Genomic DNA, 22,453 nt, shown 5'->3' with positions numbered 1-22,453 from the left:
GGCTCTGCCCCACAGGGGCATGGTTTGGGGGGGTGGTGTTGCTAAAAGCACACACACCCACACCCCCCCCCGTGATGTCCGTCTGCAGTACAGCTGCATGTTGTGGCTGGGGTGGATGATGGCGAGGATGATGCCCTCCAGGAGGAAGGCTCTGAGGGACCCCTGTGCTGTGGCTCACCGCTTTCCCTGGTGGGGCAGAGCATCGTGCTGGGTCCCGCGGGGTCCCTTGAGCAGCACCCTTGGGTCCTGAATCCAGCGCCTGAGTTGCTGGTGAAGGCTCTTCCATGGGGTCTCTCCCCCGTGAGCGTTTGCTGATGCCGGAGCGGGGTGCCCTGGTTCCCTTCCTCTGGCATGGACAGTGGGCTGTGCTCTGCTGATCCCAACCAGCTGCCCTCAGCCCTGGCGGAGCAGGGGGGCGCCCGGGGCCGGTGGGACCCAGCCCACGGCATGGCTCCGGCACGTGTCCTGGCACCCAGGATGGGGCAGCCATCCAAGGCCAGCAGCTTCGCCTGCTCCGTTCTCTGCTTGGCACACGCCACAGAGGTAGCGTCTCCTGCCACTGCACTTTTCTTTCAAATAAAAGCAGCTAATTAACATTATTCTTTAATTATTGCCTTTATCAACAAGGGGTCTGGGTTTATACCAGCAGGATAGTCGCTTTCCCTTCCACTACCCAAGCGAATGCTTCAATTCCTGTTGCTTTTGAAATGAATTTGATGTCATCTGCCCATTGTCACTTAATGGGGACACTTGGGTAATGATTGCGTGCTCCAGCCCTGTTAGCAGCACTGCGAGCGTGTAATTTAGCCCCTTAGGCAACGGTACTTTTGAAATCTCTGGATAGTTTTGAACTCTCTGTTCTTAATTAAATATGCAATTTTTCACGGTAACCAGGTTAATTCTTTTGTGTTGTGTTGTAATACTGTTAGGAATTTTCATAGTTCTTATTAAACATTATTCAGGCATTGTGAATTCCATAATTAAAAAAAATGAAAAGAACAAAGCTTGATTCACTTCTTTCTTTTCCCTGGTTAATTTATCAAATGAATTTTGCAAATTTTTCTTTTTCTCCCCAGACAGCATGCCAAGTGTTTTAAAGGGGAAGGATTTAATTGCTCTGTAGGGATTGGTTGGTTATGAAGGATTTGGCTGTTTGATTAGTAAACCCTATTGGGAATGGTTTAATGCTCCATGATCTTAAAAATTGTCTGATTGTTAGGCTCTCCAAGGATGTTTTCTCTTTTCCTTATGTACGGCAACAGCTTCGCACAAGTGTGATTATTAGATAGTGAGGAGGGAGCAGAGGGGTGGATGGTCGGTGCTGGGTGAGCCCGTGTGCCCTGGCAGTGCCGAGGGAGCCACCGCAGCCCCCAGAGCGGTGGTGGTGGTGATGATGGTGAGACAAACCAGTGGTTGTTTATGTGCATCCCTGCAGATCATGGGAACGGAGCGCTGGCTGGGATGGGATGGGGCTGCTCCTATGCTGGAGCCTGTGCTCAGCTTCTTTTCCATGACTTGTTCCCCAATATCTACCTTGTAATATAACGAAATTATACAGAATATCTGATTGACCAAGAGGCAAAACCCTGCTGCGTTCTTCATGTCGGAATCACTCTGGTATCCCACTGGGTGGCATCCCTGTAAGGATGCTAAAGTGCATGGGCAAGTCTTGCTGGGGGACATCCTTGCAGCCCTGGCTTCAGCTGGGCAGGACCCTTCGTGAGGAGGAATGCGGGCCTGCAGCCTGTGGGGGGTTTAATCCAGGTCCCCCATAGCTGGGGGGCTCATAGAGCCCCGGTCCAAGAGTTATGTGGGCAATCACCCTGCTCCAGCTGTGGCATCTGAGGATGTCCAGCCAGAAGCCTTGCAGTGAGGAGGCTTTAAAGAAAGGGAAAAACAGCACAAAAATGCTCTGCTTGTGTTTTTCGCTGGCAGGGCTGGTACCCGCTGCCCAGTGGCTGCTGCTTTTTTATTTCTCCCACCTCTGCATACAGGGGGCTGTGCTCTGCCCTCACGCCCCCAGCCCTGACACCTTCAATTTTGGATTCAGAATCGAATTTGGATACAGAATCAATGGAGGTGACGTCTGCTCACTGATGTCAGGGCCCTGGGGACGGGCTGCGACTCGAGACACTTCGGTGTGCCGGGGAGAACACGGCTCTCCAAAATCCCTGCTGGAGAGGAGCCCAGGCTTTGCTTCCAGGGTGGCTGGGGAGCATCCCTGTGGGTGCTGCCCCTGCCAGCAGCTCTCTGTGCTGCTTTTATAATTTTGGACTTAATGTCAGGGGAGGAAAAGTCACTATCTGGTGTTTTTAGCCATACCGTCCCAGTTGGGGTCCCCTGGGTCCCCCTAGGATTGTGGGGTGATGGATGGTAATGGACTCAGCTGGGACTGAGTGCAGCCAGTCTGCGGGGGTTCCCCAGGGTTATTTGGGCTTTAAGGAGGGGTCAGAGAGTCATTAAACTTATAAATATATTTTGGTTTAAGAGAAGAGCCATTGTTATCATCAAGCTTGGTTTCTGTGGTGCCGTGCCAGTTTTTCCCCATTCTGGTTCAAGCCTCTTGTGTCCAGTGGGATTAGGCTGGTGCTGCCTGCAGCCAGGGCAGCACCTGGGCAGCTTGGGGTGGAAAATAAAGTGTTCAGCAGTGTTGGGCAGAGAGTCTTTACCCCAAAAAGCATGAAAAGCTGCACTTAAAACAGCTGCTTCCCACCAAAACTTGCTGGAAGATGTTGATTTGAGGCTTGGGGAGCCAAGTGATGCTGCTGTGGCTCAGCCGGTGGCAGTCCTGGCTCGCTCTGGGTGCTGGCAGTGGTGCTGAGTCGGAGCCTGTGGTGAGGCTGGGGCTGCTCCACATCCTGGGTGCTTTTGGGTGAATGGGGTTTTTTTGGGGAGGTGGGAGTCAGCCACATGTGAGTGCCCAGGCTTGGCGCTGGGCAGAGCTGAGCCTGCTCCATGCCAGCTGGGTGTCCCCTGGGCATGGTGTGACCCTGGGGGAGTGTCACCAGCCCATCAAACAAGATCCAAGAGGCAGCTCGCAGGGTAATACCAGCGGTGGCATCAACCCATTGCCATGTCTCCATCACTGTGTTGAGCAGGTGGGCGAGGAATGCAAGCGGGGATTAAAAATAATAATTAAAATTAAAGAAGAAAAAAGTTGCCCATTGCTCCCTCAGTTTTCCTGTTCCTCCATGGCTGAAGAAGCAGCAATGCTGGTGTGGCTAAAGCAGTGATGCAAGCTATTTGCTCCATGAATTTTGCTTGGCGCTGGTGGCCTGGCAGTGCCGTGCAGAATCCAGCAAGTGATGTAAAACACAAAACAAACAAAAAAGCCCCCAAAACCTAAAATACAAAACCAGAAGAAAAAAAAGAAAAGAAAAAAAAAAAAAAAAGGGCTACACACTTGCAAGGCGAAGCTGAGCAGACACCGGTAATGTATTCCCAGGCATGACACAGAGTGGCAGCGTGTCATGAACCGTGTCCCCAGGGACCCCTGGGTCTGTGATATTGGCTTTAACCCCCACTGGCTCTGGCCGGGGCGTAAATTCATCAGGCTTACGGGTATTGCTCTTGGACTACTGAATAATTTACAGTTGCAGAGCCCAGCCAGGTTCAGGTCATTGGGGTTCATGGGTTAATAACAGGTTTGGTTTTTGTTGTCAGCAGCTGCCTTGATAACATATGAAAGAATCCTATTCTGTTGATTAGATTTTGAAATGGATCAATTTTTAATCAGCAGAACATCTGACTCACTCAATAAGAGTAGCGTGGTGGAGACAGGACGAGGGGCTCGTTATTTACAGGATTGTTTGTTTTTACTAATACGCAAATCCTCGCCGGGGCTGGAGCCTGCCACCCACCTCCCCCTGCCCCGGCTCCCCCAAAATACATCTGTGGGATTATCCGCAGCTTCGCACCAGGTATTTGATTCCTCTACTGATTCGGGAGGAAATCCATGGTGCTGTTTAAGAGATCCGAGGGCGTGCTGAAGCTTTGATTTAGCTATCTGTTATTATCGATGGAAAAAACATTTACTTACCAATCGCCAAATCTTATCTAGAAAAGCACCTTGGCGTGCTTGGCTCACCCCTTCTCCAGCATCCCTGCATGTTCCACCCCCCAGGGCCACCAAGGAGCACCTTCAAGATGAGCTTGTGGGTGCTGGGAGAGCAGGGAACAACCTCTGGCGGGATGTGGAGGTGTCCTGGCCAAATTCCTGGGTGCGAGCAAAGTTTCAGAGGGAATAACTTTGATTTCCTCACTAATACTAGAAAAGCTGGATCTCCCTGAGAAGTCAAATACTGGGTAGGGGCCTGGGTAGGTGCTTTTTAAATTTTTATGTATATATAATTTGTTTTAATTAGTTAGGATACAAAAAGAATCCCAGACTTGCTTTTGGGATTGCATTGCAGTATTGCATTGCATCTTGACAACTGCATGTGTTTCTTTTTGTAAAGACATGCATAAAATGCTACTTCTTTTTTCTTTTTCTCCCCCTAAATGCAATCTGCTGGGTCAAAATATTGAAGCAAGTGTTAACAACCACTGGAACGGGCCTCCCTGAAAATGAAACACTTTTTTTTTTTTTTTTTTTTTTTTTTAGTAACAGAAAAAGTAAAATTCTTGTAAATACAACTTTGGGAAGAGCGTCACTGGAGTGCAGGTGACGCCGTAGGGGCTGGCTGGGGACGGCTTTTGCTGGCAGATACTGGTATGGATAAGAACTTGGTTGTGATGGTAATTTGCATAGTTTTGCCCTGGGTGCTTTGGGATTTCACTTTTAAGCCTTGTGCCTTCTGGCAGTCTCCTTAACCTAAATAAATATTTTCCCTCTTGCCACAGATCAATTAAGATCATGGCTACGTGGGGGCTCACTCCTGGCAGGGTTTTTTTCTCCTTTTTTTTTTTTTTCTCTTCTTGAAACAGTTGTCTTTTATTTAAAATTGGTCGTATTTATGAATTTACATACGTAGGTTTTTTGCTGGTTTGCTGGGGTAGTGGTTTAAGCACCAGGAGAAGCGTGCTGAGCCTCTGGCTGGTGGTGGGGATGCCAGCGATGGGATGTGAGCGTGGGGATGAGCTTCCAGCTCCCGCTGGGTGCCGTCACTTATTCCGTCCCCGTGTCCCCCGTGTTGACTGATGTTTGGCCACAACCAGCCACGCTCTGAGGTCTCCTGTGGGACTTCACAGCTCCTGGTGTTCTAACAGTGCCATAAGCCCAAGGGCTTGTTTCCTTAACGTGGAAATAGTGCTGCAGGTAAGAGGTGTTTGCAATAGCTTATGGGCTCTTGCGCCTGCCAGCCGGCATGGGCGATACAGCAATTCCTGCTAAAAACATCACCAATATCAGAAGGTTAAATATGCATATTATATCATCCCTGGCGGTGTTATTTTCAGGAGAGCAATGGGCGTCACAAGTTCACGACTTTGAAATTAGGTTTATTTTAGTGATGGCAAACGCACATCTCTGTTGAGCGTCTGCTGGTTATTTTCTGAGAAAGGTTGAAAGAAGAACATTTTTGTGAAGAGTAGAGGGGCAGCTGACCTGGTTTTTATTTAATAAGAGGTGCTTAGAAGGCATCGATGGAGATGATCAGTCTTCAGCGTCGGGCAGTGGGGAGCTGCTCAGTCCTTGTGCCTGAGAAAGGCAGCGGTTCCTCTGGTAACTTATTAACTCTCAAAGTTGCCCTTGTGTTTAGCAACTGGGTAAATGAATTGCTGATGGGTCCCTGAGTTTTAATGTCATTGCCCTGGCCAAGATTGACCCAAAAGACTGCTGGGGCCAGTCCTGCCGCCCCGCGGGTGCGGTGTGGTGGGAGCTAGCCCCACCGGTGGGTTTGGGGATGGTGCTGTGCTGCTTCGCCTGCAGCTTCAGGGCGTGCAAGGAGTTTTGCAGCTCAGGGTTCACGTTGGGTCTATGAATCTGTACTCACGCCAGTCCCAAGGCTGGCTGGTGCAATCCTCCGTCTGTTGCTTGAAAGCTGAGCTGGTTTGATCTAGAGCTACTGAGACCACCACGTAGTCCTGTCGTTTTTCCTCCTTGATTTTTAAGCTGTTTATCTAGATATGAAGCTCCAACAATTTTAGGCACCACAGGGTGTTTGGGTTCATTGGCTTTTGCTAATGGGGTACCTGTGGATTGCCTTTTGGCAGCAGTCCTCTTCTTCTTCCCCATCCCTTGGCTATGTTATTAAAGAACCCCCCTCCAACCAGCATGCATAACCTGAGCCTGGAAGGGTTTCTGTGTTTCAGTCTTTTTATTTTTAGGCCAATAATTAAATGATAACGGAGCCCAGCATCTCTTTATTTAAAGAGCAGATGGAGCATCCTGAGTATTAGCACGGTCTTGGCTCTGACAGCACCAGCGAGTCCCGGAGCTGGGGGTTTGGATGAGCCCCCCAAGGACTGCGTTATTTGGCCAGGCAGCGGGCAGCAGCGCCGTGGGTTGCCGCTCAGCAGCCGTGCCGCCTCTGCCACGCCAAATTACAAGGGCATCTTTAGGTAGAGGTGAACCAGGATGCTTTTCCTGCCCTCCCTTCCTATCCCATGGATGGATCCCCATGAGCTGCTTGGAGAAGCACTTTTGGGCTCCGATGGGTTGTAACTCCTTTCCAGCTGTCTGAGTCGGTACAATCCGGTGCGGTGCGGCTGCCGTGGGCTCAGCCGGGTGCCGGTGGCTCTCCCTCCATCCTGCCTCTGTGAGCAGCCCACAAGCCATCCGAGGAGCTGCGGCTTTTACGGTTATAACCGGTGTGGGGTTTTTTTTGGTGACAAGTGTTTTATAATGGATAATCCCAGTCTGCTACTTTAAAAAGCTATAAAAGAAAATAGCGCAAGCACTGGCTGCTGAGCTTGCCCGAAGCTGGCTGCTCCCTCTTCACCAGCGCCAGCGCGGAGCCACAGCGATGCATTTGGGGCTGCAGCTGCCGGCGCGGAGGGTCCGGATCAATCACCAACAAAATCCCCGTCTTTCCCCATTTTTTCTCGAACCGGCATCACCATCTAGCAACCGTGTTGTTTACCTCCCACACTGATGTCTCATTGAAATACCCTATTTTTATTTTTTTCTTAAGCAGCTACAATTGATAATTTAGCTCTGGATAAAGCAACCTTAGAGCTTTTTATTTCTCAGAGGCCAAACATTGATGTTGTGTGAAATGGGAGCTTTGAGGAGGCTTTGTATGGAACTTAGCTTCCTGAAAAATTTATTTACTGCGACTGTGATCTGCAGGAGCGAATTGATGTTTATCTATAGTAGTTCTTGCCAGAAAAAAAAATGCATAACTGCACTTTCTTGGGAAGCCTTGAAAGGCCTTTTAAATAAGTGTCTAATAGTAGGCTCTCAATAGCAAACAGCCAGCTTGATAGACAGTATACAGTATATTATTAACTATAAGCAGGCTTAATCTTTTTCTCATGTTTTAGAGAATGCTTTATAACCTTGTGGCCAAAGAATTCATGATCACCAGGTATTTGAAGCTAAGCAAAATTATACTGGCTGTTACTGCTGGGAGATCAATACTGCTGGGAAGCGCGCGAGGCTGCGAGCTCCTGCTTGCAGCCCGTGTCCTGGCGCCAGCTGCTCCCAGGCAGTCCCAGCTGCGGAGCTGGGATTTAGGTGGCACATCCATAATGTGGAGGTCTCCTTGGAAGAGGGATGCTGAGGGAGAGCGGAGTATTTGTTTATTCTCTATTGCAATTGCCAGGTGGGAGCTGGGGGTCCTGGCAGCGTGCTGGAGTGGTGCGCAGGTCCCCGCAGAGCTGCATCAGGGGGCAGGATTTGGGTCCAGTGGGATGGAGCCAGCTCATCTGTGTCTTTGCTGAATGTGGTAAAAAAATAGCAGAAGTTTTCTGGCTGGCAGCATTTGCCACAAGACAAGGGCATTGAAATCCCCGGCGAGCATCCGACCACCACCTTTGCTGGTGGTCAGGAGCCTTTGCTTGCTCCAGGGTGATTGCCGCCACGTGCTTTAGTGCCCTCATTTGCAGTCATGTTCTTCTGCTTTTCCTGCCTGCGCTGAGCTGGATCCTGGGAGCTCTGGCCAGGAGTCAGGGAATCAATAGATGGTTAAGGTGATAAGTGGCTTTGCTAAAAACCAATTTTGCAAGAGGAGTTTGCAAAGAGGTTAGCGGAGGGGATCAGCATCTGCACCCCCCAACAGCTCGCTCCGGCCAGGAGCTTGCCTCCGACCTGAATTAACCTGGGAAGCATCCTTGGTGTGTCACAGCCGCTCTTCTGCTTCTGTAAATCCATGTCGATCCTACGGGAGCGTGGACCCAAGGAATAAGTTGCCTTCCTCCAGAGAGAGCGTTTGGGGAAAATCAGAAGGGTGAATGTGCCTGAAGGCAATATAAAATTAAACAAGCAGAATTTGTTCAGCTGATAACTTCTAGCCAGTCTTGGAGCCGGCAGCTCTGCTGGCATCACGCTGGCAGTATTTACATAGGGATGAAATGTTCCCGTACGGCTCCTCCGGCGCTGCCAGGTCTAAGCAGGCTTTTCTTTTAATCTCCACCACAGCTGGCTGCTGCTTCCAACTCTATTTTCCCTTCAACAGACATAGTTGTCGTGCCCACCGTTGAGAGGATGCCCAAGCCCATGTGTGGTGTGCTTGCTGCTTTTGGCACAGCTCGGTGGTGCTGGTGGGACGGTGCTGTGCGGGGACACCCTGCTGCCTCCTGGCACCGAGCACAAGTGCCCCCCAGTCTCGTGTCCCTGTAGACCCCAATTGCGTGTTGCTGCAAGAAATGGATTTGGGAGGAATGGTCAGAAATAGGGAGGAACAGATCTTAGGGGTGTTTCCCCAAAGCAGTTTTGACCACCAGCAGCTACTCCATGGTCTTTTTGGAGGAGATGAGGCTGATGGCACCTCAGATCTTCCTAACTAAATTATGTCTCTTCCAAATGCAAAATCTCTTTGCACATGTGATGAGTCCCTTAGGACACAATCCAACTTGCTGGTGTCTTATTTGCTATATCCAAGGGGTCCCAGCTCCCTCCTGGGACTTTGCTGACCTGGTGCTGGTTTCATAGGTGGCTCCTTGTCTGTGTGGAAGTCCCCGAGCCCTGCCTGCTCCTCGGGGCAGGCTGCTTGGGGTGTTTCTGGTGGCACACCTCAGAAAAAGTTGGCTTGGGATGCAGTTCATCGGGCTGGTGACTTATCTGAGGGCATTGTAACATTCCTCTAGTTCATCCCACCCCTTGTGCATCCTCCTCTCCATTGTGCCTGGGCTGCAAGGTGACAAAGGTGTGGGGCTTGCCCACCTATGCGTTTGGTTTTCTATGGGCAGAGACCTGAGTTGTTTTTAGGTTTTCTGGCATTTCTCAGGCTTGACTCCTCTTTTCCCACCTACTAGGCTGGGGATGTCCCCACACTCTGACCTCAAACCTGGGGCACTGGGGGCTGATGGTGGGATGAGGTGGCAGCAGCATCCCCTTGCCACTCAGGCACGGTTCTTTATTTTTCCTGGTCATCAAGTGGAATTTCTCTTTGGCCAGTGACCCCAGAAGGAGTGTCATGGGATGCTCGTGTGTTTTTCTTGGGCTTTGCTTTCGTGCCGTTATTTATTACTATGTTGCTTCATTACACAGCCGCAGTTTGAATGCTGTGGCTGAAACTACCTTATTATTTTATCTTTTTTAATCATCATGGGGAGGCTGTTTCTGGATGCTGATTGATGGAAACATCTTATCTACTCTAGTCAAAGTGTCTCCGCTTTGCGTGGTAATGAAATAGTTTGACACTTTGACACGAGTGGCAAACACTTTTCCGACGATGCAAACAGTGGAGACTTTGATCTAGGTGCAAACTGGTTTCATTACAACAAACACAGCCCCCTTTCATCCGGAAAAGAAGATAAGGGGTTTCAATTGGTGCGAAGCAGCAGCTGCTTTTAATGATTTAAAAAATAAAAATCAGGGGAAAAAATATAAGAAGAGTTAAATTATTACGTGATGTTATAAACTAGCCCCAGTGCCGTGCAGTGAAATAAGGTAGGCGTAAAACCAACAATACAAACGATAAATGTGAAAGAATCCTCCTAGAAACTTTCTCTTATGGGAGATGTTCTGATTTGGTTTTCCCAGTATTTCAAGCAAGAGCATCTTCAGAAGTGCCTTTTTTTGAGAAAAAATCATCCTGTTTTTCATAAAAGTGATGTTTTCCATGGAAAAAAACCCACTTCTATATTAACTTTTTTTTTTTTTTTTTTTTTTTTAATGAACTGTGAGAGCAGGCAGCCCTTTTGGGGACTCTGTGGTTTGGTGCCAATGCCGAGTCCTGCCCCGTGGCTGCATCCAGGACAGCTCCAGGAGATGCTGGGGCTGTGGTGGGGTCTGCAGGGCAATGGTCCCCACTTCTCCATCCCATCGTTTCTCTGGGCAGTGGATGCATCTATGTCTTTTCTCCCTCCCTGATTTTTCTGCTGGCCAAGCCTGGAGATAGTTTGAATCCTGGTGGGAAGGCTGGAGGGAGGAATCCCAAACATACTCCCAGGCTGACAAAATTCTGCTCAGTCATGAGCTTTTCTTTTTCAATATACAATTTTGAGTAGAAATGGGTAAAATTCCTCCCTGGCATAACTCCATTGGCATTGGGCTGTACTATGCCTGGATTTGGCACAAGTAATTCTAATTAACTGAAGCAGCACCTTCTATCTATTTTGAGTGTCGAGTTTGGGCACGAATGCCCTGTGAGCAGCTGAAGAGAATTTGTGATGTGTGGAAATTGTTAGGTTCAGCAAATCCTGAGGTTTATACGAAGGTTTTCTCTTCCCATTCTGCTGTACAGACAGGAGTGGTGTCAGCCGAGGTGCTGTGTTCGGTCCTCTCACTTCGGGAGTTTTGCTTTTAACTGTTTTCTTAGAAAATCTTTTTCCTTTAAATGTCTTGGACTAGGTGATTGTTGTAGGTCCCTTCCAACTGAACCATCCCATATCCCGTGTCCCATCCAGTGTCCTCTCTCCAAGCCACTGCTGCAGCAAGCACAGCCTGGCACTTGGAGCGGGATGTCCCTTAGGAAGTGTGACACCATGGGATCACGTCCCCTCTCCTGGCAGCTCATCCCAGGGCTGGGGCACTGGGAACGGTCCCCTCCCTGTCCATCCCACCCCATCACTGGCTAGGATCCATTCCATCACCATTCGCTGCCACTGCAGGCCGTGCTGGGATGCCCGCTGCTGGGGACCCCAGCACTGGGTTTGTCCCCTGCCTTGCCCTCGAGCATTGTCCCTCAGGATGTCTCTGCCCAGATCCATAGGGCAAGGAAACATGGAGGTGGTTACGCATGGACAGAAGCACTTAATGTGGTGCCTTCTTAATTAGAGCAGCAATTCCTGCTCCTTGCCCTCATCCTGCCTGTTCCACGCCAGGGGCTGGAGTGCAGTGAAATCCTCCCTGGGAGATGCTGTATTTGGAAATGACAGGGGATTTGGGCTTAATTTTAGCCAGAACATGTGGCTCATTTTTAGATGCTTCTCAAGTCACGGTGGCTTTGTTACAGTCGAGGAAAGAGGGGGAGAAAAAAAAAAATCCCCCAAAACCTAGAAAGGCAATGTGGTTTAGATGGTATCTCTCCACAGACTGAGTTACGGAATTTAATACAAGGAAGCTTTTGCGAGTTGCCCGGTCTGCGTTGGAGCACAGAGAGTCTGCGTTTGAGATTAAACCTCACATTTCATTTTTATACACTGTGCTTAATCCAATAATGATTCTGTGTTACAAACGGCAATAATATCTTTCAGCATAGTTAATCAGAAGAGACTTAATGCTGTCACTATTTATTAACCTTTGTTGAAAAGCAAGAAGTTTTCTTACTAATCTCTGATTGTTGCTCTTGTCAGGCTCTATCAAGTGCAAACCAGATTTGGCATTCGTTACAGCAGGAAGGATGCTGCTGCATTCCCTGCTGTCTGCTGCATCCAACCCTGTGTAGGGATGTGGTCCCATACAGTGCATGGGGGATGCTTTGGGTGCAGGGGGGACAGGCTGGCTGGTCCACTGTCTCCTATGCCCATACCTGCAGCTCCTGGGTGGATTACAGCCTCTTTGCTCCTCTAGCCGCGCGGACCCTGGCACAACTTTGCCCACCTCGGGGTTATTTTTTGGTTGTGTGACCCGTGTTCCTGCATCCGGGTCTGCCCATCCCTGGGGGGCTGTTTGAGCCACAGACTCCTGGCATGGGGAGATGCTCTGCTGGCTGGGTGGCACTGGGACAGTGATGTCGGTCTCTGACGGTTTGTGGGAAGTTAAGTGACTTCCAGCAGCTTCCCCAAAATCTCAGAGACCCCCTTCCCCACTGCTGCCAGCACCCATGCTGGAGGGAGGAGGGTGTTTGTGAACAGGCTGAGGGGTTTTGCAAGAATGTGGTGGCAGGGGCTGAGCCGGGACATGTGGAGGTGGCTGGTCCCTTGCATCCAAAAAGGCATCCCTTCCATCCGAAAATGCATCCCTTGCACCGAGCACCGCCCCAGCCCCTGGCAGAGGCGGGCAGGAGGATGCAGGCAGCGCTGCCCTTGAACCCACAGCCCTGCGCTGGTGCTTCCCAGGACAGCTCAGGTGGCTTTGCAATGCCAGGAGCCAAAATGTGGGTTTTGAGGAGGGGGAGCGGTGGACGGCGCGTCGTTTTTGAAGCTCCGTGGTGATGAAAGGTCAGTGCATGAAGGAATTTCAGCCTTCGATATTCTTCCGTTTGTCTCTGGTTGCAGGGAGGCCGGTGTTGGAATTTGCTTGTAGGAGCACCTAGAATTAATGAGCCAGCTTGGTGCCGTGCAGAAATCGATTCTTCCTGCATTAATTGTGCTGTGTTCAAGCTTCGGCTTTTTATTCTGAATTATGTAGTTACAGGGAGAGATGTCTCTCTTCGGCACAGCCCTCAGTCCTGTGGGGAAGGGTCCTTCTCCCTGCGCCCATCCTGCCTGGGTGCGGGCAGCACATCCCACCTGCCCGCCGGCTGTGGGACAGGGATGCCCTGCACTGGCCAGAGCTAGAAAACCAAAAACCACCACAAAAAATGAACTCCAGGTGTCTGCTATCTTCCCCTGTAAGTGGCCAAATGAAGAGACTGCAGGTGATGGTCAGGCTGGGTGTGTGTCTCACGATGGCCAAAGCCACCAGCACCCACCGCCGTGGCAGCGCTGGGACCAGCTCTGGTTTGCCGTGGGAGGTGGGGGGCAGGAGGGGGGCAGGTCTCTGCAGAAGGCTGGCATCTCCTTGTAAGTGGGTTTGCAGCAGCTTTTGCATTTATTTGCAAGTTATTTGGCATTTAATGGCCACTTAGTTTTATTTCTTTGTAATGATTTGTGATGTCTGTAACCAAGAATCCATGTGGGTGGAGAGCAAAGTCCCCCAGACCCTTGGGGCTTCAGGAGCTGGTTTGGAAGAGCAGGCGTTGCTGGTATTTCTTATTTTTAGGGTGGACTAGCATCGAGCACTGTTCCGATCTCAGCTTGAGCACTCCAACAGGTGCAGTTATTTTACGTACAGCTACGAAGAATCCCACTTTGCTAATACCGTTAAAGCCTAAACATGGTATTTATATTTTTAGCAAATTGTTCTTTATGGTATTGATTTACATGTAATGTAGTCCGTGCATGAATAACTACCATAAATCTGGAAGCATTTATTATCCGAAATAGCTGCGAACTCAGTCAAATCTTTTATTTGTTAGACGTAATTATGGAGCTTAAACTGCAAGGTAGAAAGTAAAATGTAAACCGTGTTCTGTGACCAGCGCGGAGTTTCTGCCAGCCAGCACATTGATCTGTGATAAGAGGTAACGGTTAAGATAATTTGGCGAAATGAAAAAGTAGGGAATAAATTACAATAAATGGGATCTTTGATCTGGCCTGTCGATATTGGGGATGGTGCCTGCCTCTGCCTTCCCTGCCTAGCTGGAGAAATTAACTTTTGAACTCGATGGCTCCAATCTTTTTCTCCTGACTTTCATCCTTCGTGCTGATGGGCAGCGGGGACAGGCACTTATTTGTTATCCTGTTGATACTGAGGCCAGAAAAGCTGGGCTTTGTGGACACAGGGCTTACAAAAACAGCGTAAATCTTGTTTGGTGTTTGTGAAACGGTGATTGTATTAAAAAAATCCCAAGTCTTGAGCCCTTGCTGGTGCTCTGTGCCAGACATGGAGGGCTGGAGTTCGGAGGGCTGGAGGGTTTCTTGTTCTAAATTTAGCCATTTAAAAGAAGATTATGGACTATCTATTTGGGACTTTTAAAAAGGCTTTCACAATAACTCTTGGAAGCCTGATGCCTTTAATCCTGAACTTTAATTTAAAATAAAGAAATCTTTTCAACTCCCCTCTTTCCCCTCTGCCACCCCACTATTCCAGACTGATGTTCGTTCCAACTTACTTACAGAGCAAGATGTACTAAGCTCTTTTAATTTCTTATGAAGATACTTATTTTTTAATAGAAAGAAAATCAAGTCAACACTCAAGAGTATACACAGCAGTTTACCACGATAGGAGGAATGAATCAGTCTATAAAGTTCAAAATGTACAAAGAGGGAAGAAAAAAAAAATAACCAACCCTGACTGATCAAACACGAGGCTCTTCTCTGAGATGTGAAGATAAAAGCCTTTCCCTCCGTGAGCTTCTCCACTATTGGCAGCCAGTGGGATCAAGATTTTTTTTTGTTTTGTTATGGAAAGCTCAAGATAATTAATGTTGTTGAAAGAGGACCATGGGGTTGGCGTCTAGCAGGCTAGCCCCCGAGTCTGGCATCTTGTGAAGCAGCACAGAGTTGGGAGGGGGAAATGTTCCCCATCGAGGGAACTGCCAATTTAACGGAGCAATAAATAATACCGAGAGATAAAAAAGAACGGTTAAAAAGGGATGTGGTGCTGCTGTTGCTGGTTGAGCCTCTATTCCCCGGCTCAAGCTATGAGAACCGTAGTTTGGGACCTGGCAGCATCCCACCTGGCATTACTCCTCCAGATGCTTTTGCAGGAGCAAAATACGTGCAAACTCCTCCTGGATACTGGGAATTAGCAAGCAAGGCTGTGTAGACCTGCTTGCTGCATGTTTGATCTCTCTAGTCTCCTAAAGCTCGTTTGGATGTGTCCTGTTACGGTGTTCGTGTTAAATCTGCCTGCACTAATAATCAATAGACGTATGGTCACCCAGGCTGTTTACGTATCTCCTCTATCAAAGCCCTGACAACACGAGATCAAGATGCGAGCAGGCAGGCTCATACATCGAACGCTATTTAAAAAGCGGGATGAATTAATTACGCCATTAACGACTGGGGAAAGACTTTAGGAAGCTTCAGCTGATGGCTTGGAGCCTCGAGCATGAGGCAAACCTAGTAGGTGGTATCTGGTGGTGCTTCATCACTGATGTTTCAGCTCGCATCTGGAGGATGCTGTGGTCCATGGTCCCCATGTGCATGAGACTTGACTGAAATTCGTAGGGTGTGATGGGTCCCTGCAGATCTGGCAGGGAATGGAACTGGGGAAAAGATATATCTAAATGCCCTCATTCCTAGGAACGAGGGCATTTAGATATATCTTTTCCCCAATCCCTTGGGTCCTGCATCAACACCCCTGGCCAAACACCATCATGGGATGATACATGACCCATGAGCTGTGATGGTCCGCAAACACGACCAGTGCCCAGGGCTGCACTGGCATCATTGGAGCAGAGTGGTCACAGCTGGATTTGCCCCATCCAGCTGTTTGCTCAAAATTGTGTTGAATTATTATTATTATTTAATTGCTTTGGGGGCTGTCTCTCTCCTTTCCCAGCCCCCTTCGAAGGAGTCGAGATGGTACAGTTGATTGTCCCGTCCACCACCACCTTTTTCTATTCCAGTTATTTATTATGCAGCATAACCAGAATTGCTCTTAGACAGGACTTGTCAGCTCTAAAAGACACTGACAAATTTTATTAGTTGACAGAAGGGTAGTGGAGTTTTTGTTTTTTTCCCCTCCTGAAAATATTAAAAAGTCATTTTAGTTTAGAAACCTAATTTTAATTTAGTTAGGTTTTAATTTAATTTAGTTTTTAAATTCATTTTCCGGCAGAACTCAATTTTTCAAGTGTAATTTGATGCCGTCAGTGGCTATAATGTTTAATGTCCTACCTATAAATTGCAAGGATGGCTTTAAGATGATTTACAGGATTCAGGGGGATGAAGTAGTCTCCTGGCCCCGCATATGGGCAAAGCTGGAATGAAAATGGTTTTATTGTGGCAGCCACAGCAGCCGATGCTGTTACCTACAGAAAGATGGGAAAAACCTCAGTTTTCCTCCTGGCTTAGTGCTGGCTGGAGATGGATGGAAGAGAGATGGGGTCTGTGCTGGGTGGGGGCGCTCTGGGGATATTCCTGGCTATCCGTGCTGGGATGAAGGGGTACCCCAGTGAAGGCAAAGGGAGGCTGGGATGGTGGTGTTACCTCACAAACCCATCTGCTTTCCAAAAAGCAAGCCGAGCTCTTTCTGGGTGTGGGGTGCAGGCGACAGCTGACCGCTCTGGGGGGTGAAATCAGGGCAGACCCTTGGAAAATACAGCATAATCACATAAAATACCCTCCCAGTTTCATCCGTCTAAGCATTGCATGTAATTACTGGAGGAGAGAAGTCTTCAGACCATGTATCGAACATTATAAATGGGGATAAGATGATTCTGGTAATGGCTTAATGAAACAGGGGAGGTAGTTGCGGCTGTCTGCATGCATCTTTGGGTCAGGGCCAGATTGACTTGGCAAAGGAGGAGAAACCCCTTGGTGCTTCGGAGAGTGTGGCCGTGGGGAGGGTTTGATTTTTTTATTTTTTTTTTTCCTCTTGGTTTCGGCTTTCTAGTAGCAGCAGTTGGCTCCTTTCATTACCTGGGGGATGTGCTGGCCCCTGGGAATTCTTGCCTGGTGGAATTTGTCTTCATTTTTTGGTAAAGCTGTGGCCAAGCTGTGTGTTCACAAGTGCGAAGGGAACATCTGGGGGCAACTCTCAGTGTGGGGTCCGGGGAGCCCGGCAGGGGCTGTGCCTGCCCAGGTGTCACTGAGGGGGGCAGGTGGTTTTGGGCAGGGGTCGGTGCAGTCATATCTCGTCTTGTAATGAACTTTGGTGCGGTTGTGGGGTTTGCCCCGCTGTGATCTGAGATGTGTGGTTACATCCAGACTGGGTGCTCAAGGAGCAGGTGTGGTCCTGTCTCATGCTGCAGGTGCTGCTCATGGCTTCAGACCCACCATGGGCTGTAGAAACTTACGGAAGTTGCAGTCACCTCCCAGAGATGGTCAGTGGGAAGCAGGGGAGGGGTCTCTGCTGGCTGTTCAGACCCCAGATCCATCGGCTCGTGCCAAGTGGGTGTTTCTCTAACCATACGAGCCCTCACCCTAAAGATGTGTGCTCCCAGGTTGCTGTGCTGGACAAGGGTCTCCATCCTGGAGGATGCAGATAGAAGGAAAAAGCTCATCCACATGGAGAGGTGCAGCCTTGGACCAGAGACATGCTGGGACCTCCATCCTTGGAGGTCTCCAGAGCTGACCGGGATTGTGGCCCCAAGCATAGGGTTGGGCAGGAGCACTCCAGCCATCCTCCCAACTGGCACTTGTGTGGAGTGGGATGCGCTGCTGGCTTCCCACCTGTCAGAGCACCACTGGCCTGTCATGTGTCTGGCCATGGTGAGCTCCATGGTGTTCATCACCACTGGCCCACGCCACGTGCCACCAGGCAGGGAGCCCCGCGCCTGGCTTCCTGCAGGGCTGAGTCTGGTTCTTGATGTCCATCCTGCTCAGTAACATTGGACTCCTTTGGTTAATTTTAACACAAATGTTGGAGATCTAAGTGTGTTAAGAGATACTCCAAAAACTTTCATGAAAATGAGCCAGAGAAAACCACGATTGTGCTGTATGGAGAGAGGGGGCATGAGCAGAGTCATCATATTAGACACTGGAGAATCCACGTGGGAGCTGTCTGCTGTAGCCTGGGCTGTGCCACCATTCCCCTGTGCCACCATCCTGCCATGCCACCATCCCCTATGGCTTCTCCCGGTGTCCCCACACTGACTTTGGGCTCCTGCCTGGTCCAGATGCTGCACGGAGGGGTCTCACCATGCAGATACCCCCCACGTTCAATCCCAAGGCTGACGTGCCAGCACCAAAGGTGAAATCCCAATGCCCTGCCGGGGTGCCCGTCTCTCCCGGCAAGATGCCATCGCTGCCTGGCGTCCCCCAGGTTGTCATGGTTACTGACGCATGGGACCCCAGAGACCCGGCTGGGAATTAATGGCAGCCCAGGATAAAGGATTCCTGTCTCGGCCGAGTTGATGGATTACATTGATGTGCCATTTGTCATACCGTAATTGTTCTGGCAAATGTAATACCCACTAGTATAAACATTGTGCTGCTTTGCTAATAAAACTGAAAATAGGAAGAGAAAGGATGATGCAGTGTTATGGTCAGTTAAAGAGACACCACCTCCGTGCCGTGCCGGCACCGGGGGCTTCTGCCTGGAAACCCGCCCCGTCCTGCCCTCTTCATCCACGGAAAGGGGGCAAAGCGACCGGTGGGATCCTTGTGGGATGCAGGGCGGCTCTCGGCATCACTTCACCCATTGCTGCCTTTGTTTGGGGGGTCGGCAGACACCTTGTTCGCCCCCAAGAAGGGCAGGTGGGGACCCTGCAGGTGCCCATGCTGGGAGCTGAGTGGCACATTTGGTGTCCGAGGGGGCTGCTGTCTCCTTGGCAGGGCTTTCTAAATGGGGGGGACTTAGGGTGCGGTGGGTGCCTGCCCCTGGGTACCACCCATTTCCCTTGTTTTGGGGGGGCCCAGGGTCTCCCCTGCCATACTGGCTGCCGCTGCTGGCAGCAGCCGGTGCCCAGATCCCCAGGTAGTTTTGCTTTCGGACTAATCAGCCTGTGGATTAGGAGCCCAGCAGGGATTTCAGCTGGGGCTGAATTGCTCATCCTCCTGTGAGCGGGTCCCAGTGCTGGCCCCGCAGCAGAGGTGATGGAGAGGGCTCGGGGAGCTCCTCCAGCCACCACCGGTCCTCGCCGATGGAACCCTCCAGGACGGTGAAGTCCATCATCCCCGCAGCTGCAGCTCAGCTGGGCGTTGGGTCATGATGCCATGGCATGTTTCAGAGGACAGGAACATCTCATCCCTGCCTTCTCCCATTTTTCTGGCACAGAAAACTATGGTGATGAGGGTGAAGAGGAAGAACAGCCCCCCTCGGTGCAGCCTCCTCAACCCCCTCCTAAATCCCGGAGTCGTTCAGAGGCATCGTGGTTTATACAATCGTATCTCCAAATGTTTTTAAAGTTTCTGGTTGACCTGATTCATAGGGGGGAGGAAAAAAAAAAAAAAAAAGATAAACACCCTTTCTGTGTTTGCAGTCATATGTAATTTTTATCTCTTGACCTTTAAACGTAAGCAGCAGTAAAATGAAGAACTATGGCAGTCATTTAACACCCTGCCTGTACTAACTGGTTTCTGCCTGTGAGCCGTGGTTTTAAATTGGCTAATGCAGAATACTTGCAGAGCTAATAATAATTCAGATTACTCCTGTCAGCTATTCCGGTTTCATGGGTAATTTAGTAGTTGAATAAATTTTTAAAAAAATTCATTCGTTCCCATGCACTGTTATGAATCAGTAGATGGTTTACCATTGGCAGCAGTAACTGTAAGAAGATTTAAATTGCTACTGAAAAGGATTTGAGTGAAGGTAATGTTTTATAATGTTCTAAGCCATATGCACTACTTTCAGGCCTCATCAGTTTTACATTGATTCCTAGTGAAGTGTTTAATTGCATCATGAATGCAATATAATTCAGTTCTTTTTGCTAATATGGTATATATCTCAAAGTGATATACAGCACTGACAGTGAAGACTCAGGATTTTCTTAGGATTTTAAAATATGCATCTGTGTGTGTTTGCACGCGCGTGTAGGCATCTGTGCATGGCCGGGAGCGCTTTTCTTGGGGTAACCTCTGGGCTCTGGGTTGGGCGCTCGGTGCTGGGACCTGCGGGCTCTCCTGGCACATCTGCATGAGCATCAGCAGGTAGGAGGTCTATACATAAATTTCAATATTTCTATAAAAATATATATATAAAACGTGCTGATCTGACAGCGTGACTACTCTGATCTCGTCTCTTGACTGATGCTTAGCAGCAGCTCTGCTTCAGCCCCGGTGCTGTTTCAGTCCATCCCAGCACTGCTCACACCCGCAGCGGGCGGTAGCGTCTCGGTTGGAGGCGCAGGCATGATGCTATCAGAGCCTCGTGGGCAGCGGATTAAAAGAAACACACTTTCATGTTAACGCGAAGACAATTTATTCGAGTCCATAAAAGAGCTAATTAGGGATGCGGCAGATCGCTAACTGTTACCCGGTCGCTCTGCACCAGCAGCGGGGAGATGCGCGCTGGCGATGCAGCTCCGGAGCCAGTCATCCTGCCATAAAGCCCATTCCTGTCCCGCTGCCAAGCGTGCTGAGCCGTGCAGGATCGGCTCCGGAGCCACCGATCTGTGCCCGCTGGTGGCCCTGTCCTGGCCCTGGTGCCCTTCTCTCCCTCCCCGATGCCACTGCGCCCCACGGGGCAGGGACCTTCCCTGTGCCCCCCGCCACCTCCCTCTTGTTGCTTGCGTTCGTTGCAACTTCATCAACTAATTAAGGACAGGGCCCTGCAGAGCCCTTTGTTGTCCTGATGGGGAAACTGAGGCAGGCTCAGTGCTGGCTGGGGTTGTCCCATGGGAGGATGCCAGCTCTCAGCCGCAGCAAAGCAAGCATCCGCCAGCCCCGCTGTAACCCCCACTTGCCTGGCTGCATCCCACTGGCTCCTCAGCTTTTAATTCCCAAATTGTCGCAGCTTTGCAAGGAGAGGAGCCCCTGGAGCCCCCAGAGCCCCTAGGGACGCATCCCTGGGGAGCGGGTGCTGCTAGGCTGCTGCTGTGCGGCTACAGCTTTTGCCTTCGGGAATCTTGTTATTTTGAGTGAAAGAGTTTATCCCTCAGGACGCAGCACCCTTTATTTCGGGTTGCATCTCGCCAGCGCAAGCGGGGAAATCTTGCCCTGGCTGTACCCCTAGTAGGGAGCTCAGCCCAGGACTGGGGGAGTTGTGGGGGAGGGTGGAGAGAGCAGGATCTGCCCCCCCCCCCAGGTTAAGGCTCCTCCTTGGCCGCGATGCTACCCACCCGGCACTGCTGGGGCCGGGATGCATGCCGGCGGTAGAGCCTAATGCGATATCAAAGTCACTAACATGATTACGCTTATATATCATATTAGGGAAAATGAATACTAATTCAATACAAACTACTAATTCAGTAGAACAGAAAATTGCTGAGAGAATAGAAAATTGCTGAGCGTGCTGAAGCTGAGCGTTGCTCGAAGGAGATACGCTGCCTGCCTCTCTCCGTGCTGCTTTCTGCAGTGGTTGGTGGCACAGTTGGCCAGGGCGCACGGAGCATCCCTGGGTGCGTGCCGATGCCAAGCCATGGAGAGGCTCCGGAGATGCTTTGCCAAGGAGCTGGGGTGAGAAACCCCTCTCTGCTTTCGAGCCTGAAGCTCATGGCCAAGGGTTGGGAGATGTTAGGTGGGACCTGTGGGAGAACTGAAGTAGAAGAGCAGGAAAATGGCTCCAGGTGCTGGAGGCAAGGGGGAAATAAAGCTGGCGTGGGAGGGTGAGCCTTCCTGCCGGGGCCATCTGCCCCAGCCGGAGAAGGCTGCCTGATGAAACCAGTACGTTAAGATGTTTTTCTAATGCATGCATCGTATTTCATTCCTGGGCGGGTGCTGAGCTTGAACTCCCTGAGCTCCAGGGGAGCATCCCTGTCTCAGGGACCACAACGCTGACCGGGGCTTCCTGTGGTCCAGCCTTTCTCCTCAGTGTAAGCTCTGGCTTTCCTCCTCATCATCCTCCTCCTGGTAACGTTTCTGCCTGGGGACGTTCCCCCTTCGGCATCTTGGATGCACTCCCTGCACCAGTTGCTGCTGCAAACTGGCTGCGGAGTCTCTGGCTCCCTGGGACAGTCCCTGGCACCGCAGCTGCTCCCAGTGGCACCACTGTGGGCTTGTGCCAGGGGCTCGGGAGCATCGGGGGCTTGGTGAGAGGCAGCTGCTAATGCCGAAAGTACGTGACAGGCTCTTTGGTTTAATTGGATTTCTCTTTCAAATTATGATTGCTTGTACGAATTTTCAGGCCACAACGTTTCCCAGAGCCGCGCAGTGTCCCTGGGTCGTGATGGCTGGCTTGGCTCTCCATCCAGCTGGGGGACCCGGTCCTGGCGAGCTGGTTGCACAGTGCAGGGGACCCAGATTTCCATAATTTACTTCTGAATAAGGAATTTTCATTGCAATTTAATGCATTTACGGTGGGTCATCTGCACTACAGGGGCAGAACAGGGTCCATGGTGCCCAGCCCTGCGCATCCCCCCATCCCATGCATGCACCTTTGGATGCGATGGATGTGGCTGTTTTTGGAAACGCTGGGTATTTACCTGTTCAAAGA

The 22,453-nt window shown here is 50.2% G+C and overlaps 1 protein-coding gene across 17 annotated transcripts in view; it reads left to right on the top strand.

Moving 5' to 3' along the window:
* The window catches only part of CUX2 (cut like homeobox 2), a 73,455-nt gene that overhangs the window by 9,929 nt on the left and 41,073 nt on the right, over nt 1-22,453 (top strand). The window contains exon 1 of one of the 17 annotated variants that reach the window (XM_080390280.1): nt 71-13,212. The exons of 15 other annotated variants lie outside the window; for them this stretch is intronic. The gene's annotated coding sequence lies outside the window, so the exon portion shown is untranslated. Of the gene's footprint in view, nt 1-70; nt 21,834-22,453 lie in introns of those variants that run through there. One more of the 17 variants, XM_080390278.1, reaches the window with a different exon arrangement.

The sequence above is a fragment of the Falco punctatus genome (assembly GCF_963210335.1).
Source record: "Falco punctatus genome assembly, chromosome: 1".
NCBI lineage: Eukaryota > Metazoa > Chordata > Aves > Falconiformes > Falconidae > Falco > Falco punctatus.
This window is presented reverse-complemented; position numbering and strand designations above follow the sequence as displayed.